Source organism: Octodon degus, unplaced genomic scaffold, assembly GCF_000260255.1.
Source record: "Octodon degus isolate 3935 unplaced genomic scaffold, OctDeg1.0 scaffold00025, whole genome shotgun sequence".
NCBI lineage: Eukaryota > Metazoa > Chordata > Mammalia > Rodentia > Octodontidae > Octodon > Octodon degus.
Window position 1 is genome coordinate 14,432,748 of NW_004524601.1, and position 7,549 is coordinate 14,440,296.

Genomic DNA, 7,549 nt, shown 5'->3' on the forward strand with positions numbered 1-7,549 from the left:
TTTTTTTCAAAATTTTATTGTTAAATAGATAGCAACGAGACAGTTTCAAATCAAATCGGAAGTACAGTTTCAACAAATAACACACTGCATATATTCTTCTTAGTGGGATGGATGCTTATGACCTAGATCCTCCAATGACTCCAAGATGTCAGGCTCCATGAGGTCACACACCATGCGACTGTGGTGTTCAAATTTCCAAGTCATCCTATATAAATATTCACTCTGTGTTTCATAATCTTTTTTCCCTTACTTCTTTTGATTTCTTATTATGTACTTACAAAAATCGATTCTTATTGTCTTGTGATAAAAAATGGAGATTAAAAAATGCAAAGTTGTTACTTTGTTTTCTGACTCATTAATGAATAAATAAGAGCTTGTTAGTAATTTGTCTGGATGTTTCCTCTTCTTTACATACATGCTATACATGCTTTTTCTTTATATTGTCAAAAAAATGCTAGTGAACTCACTGTCCATTGAAGTGTCATGTAAATGCTTTTTAGACTATACCATAAGTAGGGGCTGGGGAGATAGCTCAGTGGCTTACACACAGGCCTGGCAAACCTAAGGTTCTGAGTTCAATCCACTTTTTGGCCATTTTCTAATGCTGAAATATAGATTCATTTGGTACAGTTCTATACTATTGATTGTTGTATTGTTTCTTTATGCTTACAGAGAAATTGGTTATGGTGAAATAATATGTCATGTATCATTTCTAGGAAAAGGGACACACTTCAAAATCTCTGCATGTTTCAATAATATGTTCACTGAGTCAATATAAAAGGAATTGGTGTTCTAAAATGTTTGAAAGCAACTTATGTAATGTCATTAGGCCCGGAAGAACACAATAAAATACAAATGTCCTGGAAGACACAGGGATGATGAACTTACTACGATTCTCTCTCTCTCTCTCCCTTCCTCTCTCTCTCTCTCTCCCTTCCTCTCTCTCTCTCTCTCTCTCTCTCTCTCTCTCTCTCTCTCTCTTCCTTTCTTAGCAGTGGTAAAGTTTATTTGAGAAAGTAAAAGTGAAGGTTGACAGAGAAATTGGCCCTACAGAGAAAACTTGCGCTAAGTAAAGAGGAAAAGGTGGTAAGAGGAAAGCTACAAGTCCCACTATGTCTGAGAAACACAACAAGGACTATCACAGAAAATTATGATAGTGATGCTTGTATTTTTTAAAAGCACAACCCAGCAACTGATAGTTCAATAATTTTAAATAAAACTTTATATTTTATCTTTCTATATCAATTGTAGATGTTGATTTTTAATTTATCTTAGCCAAAGATTGCATAATAGAACTTTGTCTTTTTCTTTTGAAATTGTCTCTATCTGTAAAATCTATTTTTTAAAAAATCTTGATATCCGACCAACCCCAGACCCTACGAGTGTGGGGAAGAGCTTCTGTTCTGTCCTGCGCCCGCCCGCCGCTACAAGCCCAGGCCTACCATGTAAGAGGCCTTTGCCCTTGTTATCCGGACCTCCCCAGCCTAGCCAGACCCAGCACAGCCCACCATCTGAGTAAGAACTTTGGCCGCGCTCTTGGGAGTCCTGCAGACCCACCAAAACACACCACTGCTGAGTGTGTGGGAGAGCTTCTACGATCTCTCACCCCTGATCCTCATAACCTTCCAGACCCAGCCCAGACCTAGCATACAGGCTGGAAGCAAAACCCTGCAGCTAAAGTCCCTGCAGTGAGACTAGTGTCAAAACCACACAAGTAATACAGGAACAGACCATCTTTCCAGAGGTGTACAGCAGGCCCACCTCCAAGGGCAACAACAGTAAGGAGCTGGGCACAGTAGCCTAACCCAAGCTGGGCACAACTGCATGAACTAGAACTTGGTCTATCAGTACCCGAATTTCATTAAGTGATAACATAATTGCACCAAAGCTCTACACCAAAGGCCACAGGTCAGTGTTAAATGAAATGATAAAGACGAGGAGCAAAATGCAACCTCAGGCTTCAAGCGCAACCATAACAAGTGCAGAGGACACTAGCTGAAATAAATGAATCAATAGCATTGGAAGTAAATAAACAACAGCGGAAAGATATAGAAGAACTCAGAGCAGAATTAATTTCTGGAATAAAAAAAAAAGAAAACTCTGAATTTGTAGCAGCTGAACTTAAGAATCAAATTCAGAAACATATGGAGGAAGCACAATGCCTAACCAGAACAAATGCAGTGGACACTAGCCTAGCTGAAATACATGAATTAATAGCCTTGGAAGTAAATAAGCAACTGCAGAAAGGTTTATAGGAACTCAAAGCAGAATTAGTGTCTGAAATTAAAAAAAAAAATCTCTAAACTTATTGCACCTGAATTAAAGAATCAAATACAGAAACATAAAGAGGAAACTCAATCTGTAAAAATCTCTGCAGTAAAAGACTTAATAACTGCTTCTAAAGAAGACATTGATAAAAAAAACAGGAGATTAAAAAAGAATGATGGATTCCTTGAATGAGTAATACAGGAAAGAAACAGATCGCATGAAGCAGAGTCAAAGAGATGTAGAGGACCTTAAAATCTTAATTACAAGCCTGAAAAACCATTTGAATGAAAGTGAAGATAGAGCTCAGATCTTGAAGACACTGGTGCAGCTAGCGAAAAGGTAAGAAAGGATCTCTTGAAAACAACTAGGATGCAGGAAAAAAATAATTCATCAATTGCAAGATGATGCAAAGGTGAACAATGTGAGACTAATAGGCATCAAATGAGAATGAAGGAGTCAATACAAATGATATAAAAAGAATATGGGCAGAAGTAATAGCAGAAAACTTCCCAAATATGAGGAAACAATCTGATACTCACATAACTGAAGCATACAGAACTCCAAATAACTTCAACTCAATTAAAAACACACCAAGACATATAATAGTCAAGATCCCAGAAATCTAACAGAAGAATATCATACTGAAAGCCGCTAGAGAAAAGAAGCAGATCACATTCAAAGGAAAACCCATCAGAATTATGACTGACTTCTCTTTACAAACCATGAAGGCAAGAAGAGCATGGAGCAGAGTACTTCAGGTCCTCTACGAAAACAAATTGCAGCCCAGACTACTATACCCTGCAAAACTCTCTTTCAAGCTTGATGGAGAAGTGAAATACGTTCATGACAAAGAACAGCTAAAGAATTCCATGATGGCAAAACCAACCCTACACAGACTACTGAAAGATGTTCTAGAGAGGGACCAAAATGATCAGAACTCCACCAATGAGAACAGAAGAAACCCACTAAATAGGACAAACAATTAAACACAGGAGAAACAGTTAAAAAACAACATTCAAATAACATGTCAATCATAAGTCCACACATCTCAATAATAACCATCAATGTAAATGGACTCAATTCACCAATTAAGAGAAATAGACTGGCACAGTGGATTAGGCAACAAATCCCAACAATATGTTGTATACAAGAAACACATTAACTCACTAAGAAGCTCACGGGCTGAAAGTCAAAGGATGGAAAACAATACTACATGCCCCAGCACTTCAGAAAAAAGCAGGGGTAGCAAAGTTGATCTCAGACAGTCTCAACTTCGTGCCAAGAATGGTCAAATGAAATAAAGAAGGCCACTATATACTAGTTAGAGGACAAATTCAAGAGAAAGAAATAACAATCATAAGTATGTATGCACCAAACACAGGAGCACCCAACTATGTAAGACAAACTTTAATAGACATGAAAAATCTAATATCCAATTCAACAATCTTAAAAGGAGACCTTAACAACCCCTTATCCAAAAAAGTAGATCAACCAGACAAAAAAATTAGCAAAGAAGTAGCACAACTGAACCAGAGCTTGGAACAAATGAACTTGGTAGACATACACAGAGTGTTCCATCCAACATTTTTTTCAGCTGCACACAGATCATTTTCTAAAATAGATCAAATACTAGTACATAGGTCATACTTAAGTAAATGCAAGAAAACAGAAATTATCCCATGCAAACTATCTGACCACAATGCAATAAAACTGGAAATAAATAACAAAAGAAACCAGAAAAACATGCTAAATACATGGAAATTAAACAACACCATACTCAGCAATCAATGGATTACAGATGAAATTAAACAAGAAATTCAACAATATCTACAATTCAATCCACAACTTATCAGAATTTATGGGATGCGATGGAAGCAGTTCTCAGAGGGAAATTCATAGCTGTGAACTCACACATTAGAACAGAATGGGAGCAAATAAACACCCTAATGCTGCACCTCCAATATCTAGAAAAGAAAGGAAGAACAAACCAAAAGCAGAGCCCAAAGACGGGAAAAAATCATAAAGATTACAGCAGAAATTAATTCAATTGAGATGAAGAAAGCAATTCAAAGAATTAACGAATCAAAAAGCTGGCTCTTTGAAAGATTAAATAAAATTTATAAGCCCCTAGCCAACCTCATAAAAAAGAGGAAAGAAAAAATTCAAATACAAGCAATAAAGAATGAAAAGGGTATAACTAAACAGATCCAGTAGAAATTTAGAAGATTATCAATAGCTACTTTGAGAATCTACGCTCACAGAATAGAAGCCACAGATTCAACATTGCTACCCCTGCTTTTTTTCTGAAGTGCTGGGGCAAGTAGTATTGTTTTCCATCCTTTGACTTTCAGCCTGTGAGTTTCTTTGTGAGTTAAATGTGTTTCTTGTACACAACATATTTTTGGGTTTTGTTTCCTAATCCACTGTGCAAATGGACAGATTCCTAGAAAGGTACAAATTACCAAAACTGAATCAAGAAGATATAACAACTCTCAATAACCCAATAACAGCCATTGAAATATGGAATGTAATAACGAGCCTGCCAATAAAGAAAAGTCCAGGTCCTGATGGATTCACAGCTGAATTTTATAAGAAATTTGTAGAAGATATAATCCCTACACTCCTCAAACTCTTCAGTGAAATTAAAAAGGAAAAAGTTCTCCCACAATCATTCCTGAGGCAAGTATTATGCTGATACCAAAACCAGGGAAAGACACAACTAAGAAAGAGAACTACAGGCCAATCTCCCTCATGAACATAGATTCAAAAATCCTCAATAAAATCCTAGCAAATAGAGTACAGCAAATCATCAAGAAGATCATACACCATGACCAGGTAGGACTCATTCCAGGGATGCAAGGATGGTTCAGTATTTAAAAATCTATAAATATAATACACTGTATCAACAGACCAAAAACTAAAAACCACATGATCCTTTCAATTGATGCAGAAAAGGCTTTTGTCAAAGTCCAATACTCATTCATGTTCAAAGTCCTATAGAAAATTGGAATAGAAGGCCTCTACTTCAATCTGGTAAAAGCCATCTATGACAACCCAATGGCTAATGTAATTCTCAGTGGGGAAAAACTGAAATCTTTTACTCTCAAATCAGGTACAAGACTAGGATGTCCTGTATCACCCCTCCTCTTCAATATAGTTCTGGAATCATTAGCTAGAGCCATTAGACAAGAGGGAGAAATAAAAGGAGTAAGAATGGGTAAAGAAGAAGTGAAATTATCATTATTTCCAGATGACATGATACTTTATTTGGAAAACCCAAAAATCTCCACTAAGAAACTACTAGAGTTGATAGACAAATTCAGTAGCATAGCAGGATATAAAGTCAATACCCAAAAGTCAATAGCATTCCTCTACACAGATAACAAACACACTGAGAGGGAAATTAGGGAAACAATACCTTTTATAATAGCCCAGAGAAAAATGAAATACCTTGGAATTCATCTAACTAAAGAAATCAAAGACCTTTTCATGAAAAATTACAGTATTTTGAAAAAATAGATAGTAGAGGATTTCAGAAAATGGAAAGATATTCCATGCTCCTGGATAGGAAGAACCAACATTGTGAAGATGGCCGTACTCCCAAAATTTTTGTATAGATTTAATGCAGTTCCTATGAGACTACCACCAACATTCTTCCCAGAACTAGTGAAATTGTTCCTAAAATTTATCTGGAATCTAAAAAGATCTAGAATAGCAAAGGCAATCCTGGCCAACAAAGACAAAGCAGGAGGCATTACAATTCTTGACTTGAAATTATACTACAAAACTACTGTATTAAAATCAGCATTGTACTGGCAATAAAATAGACCTGAGGAGCAATGGAATAAACTAGTAGATGCATAGGCCTCTAGGAATGCACTCAGCCACCTGATCTTTGACAAAGGTGTCAAACACACTTACTGGAAGAAAGATAGTCTCTTTAACAAAAGGTGCTGGAAAATTTGGCTCTTCTCATGCTGAACTAAAACTTGACCCAGGTCTATCGCCATGCACTAAACTAAAGTCAAAATGGATGAAAGAAATGAACATTAAAACAGAAACACTAAATCTCTTAGAAGAGAAAGTAGGAGGATCTCTTGAAGACATAGGGTTAGGCATAGATTTCATGAACAGAAACCAAATTGCATGGGAAACACTTGAACAAATTAACAACTGGGACCACCTCTTATTGAGAAATTTTTTCATGTCAAAAAAACATTTTCAACAAAGTGAAAAGAAAACCCACAAACTTCGAAAAACCTTAACTATTAAGCACTCAGACAAAGGTCTGCTCTCTAGAATTTATAAAGAACTAAAGAACATTAGGGCCCCTAAATTTAAAGACCCAATCCAGAAATGGAAATCTGAGATGAACACACACTTCTCAGAGGATGAAATTAAAGAAGCGAATAAATATATGAAAAAATGCTCCACATCATTAACCATCCATGAAATGCAAATTAAAACAACACTGAGATACCATCTCAACCCAGAAAGATTGGCTATCATAAAGAAATCAACCAACAACAAATGTTGGAGGGGCTGTCGGGAAAGGGGAACCCTTATCCACTGTTGGTGGGAGTGTAGACTGGTACAACCGTTATAGAAATCAGTGTGGAGTCTCCTTAGAAAACTAGGACTGGAAATCACTCCCATTCAAGCCTGCTATCCCCCTACTGAGAATTTTCCTGGACAAACTGAAAGCATTATATGGTAGTGATATATGCATACCTATGTTTATAACAGCACAATTTGTGATAGCCAGATCTTGGAAACAACCAAGATGCCCGTCACATGTGGAATGGTTGAAACAGATGTGGTACATTTATATAATGGAGTACTACTCAGCTATAAAGAATGATAAACTTGAAGGCTTCATATTTAAGTGGATTCCCCTTGAAGATATACTTATTAGTGAAATAAACCAAACCCACATCTGTAAATATTGTATTGTCTCCCTAATATAAGAACTTACAATTCTATATATGGTTAGGTTTCTAATTTTCTTTGTAAAAATATGTAAATGCTTATTTCTACTTTTATATAATTATTTTTCCTTCATATTTTGTAAGGTCTTAAAGTTCAACATATCAATACCTGAAGGAAAATACCTGTTCCATGATATGCCAAAATGTTTGATATTTAGACAGATAGGGTAAACTGAACTGCATATATTGCAGGTTAATAATAAGCTTCTCTTCTGGAGGGTTAACAACCTAAGTTAGCAGATCAAAATTGGAGAAAAGGAAGGGTTGCATGGTTAGTCAACATTTTGGCCCTA

General features: G+C 36.2%; 1 pseudogene; it reads right to left on the bottom strand.

The window, feature by feature from the left end:
* Nucleotides 1–174, bottom strand: part of LOC101592886 — a 3,158-nt pseudogene extending 2,984 nt beyond the window's left edge.
* Nucleotides 175–7,549: the final 7,375 nt, after the last annotated feature.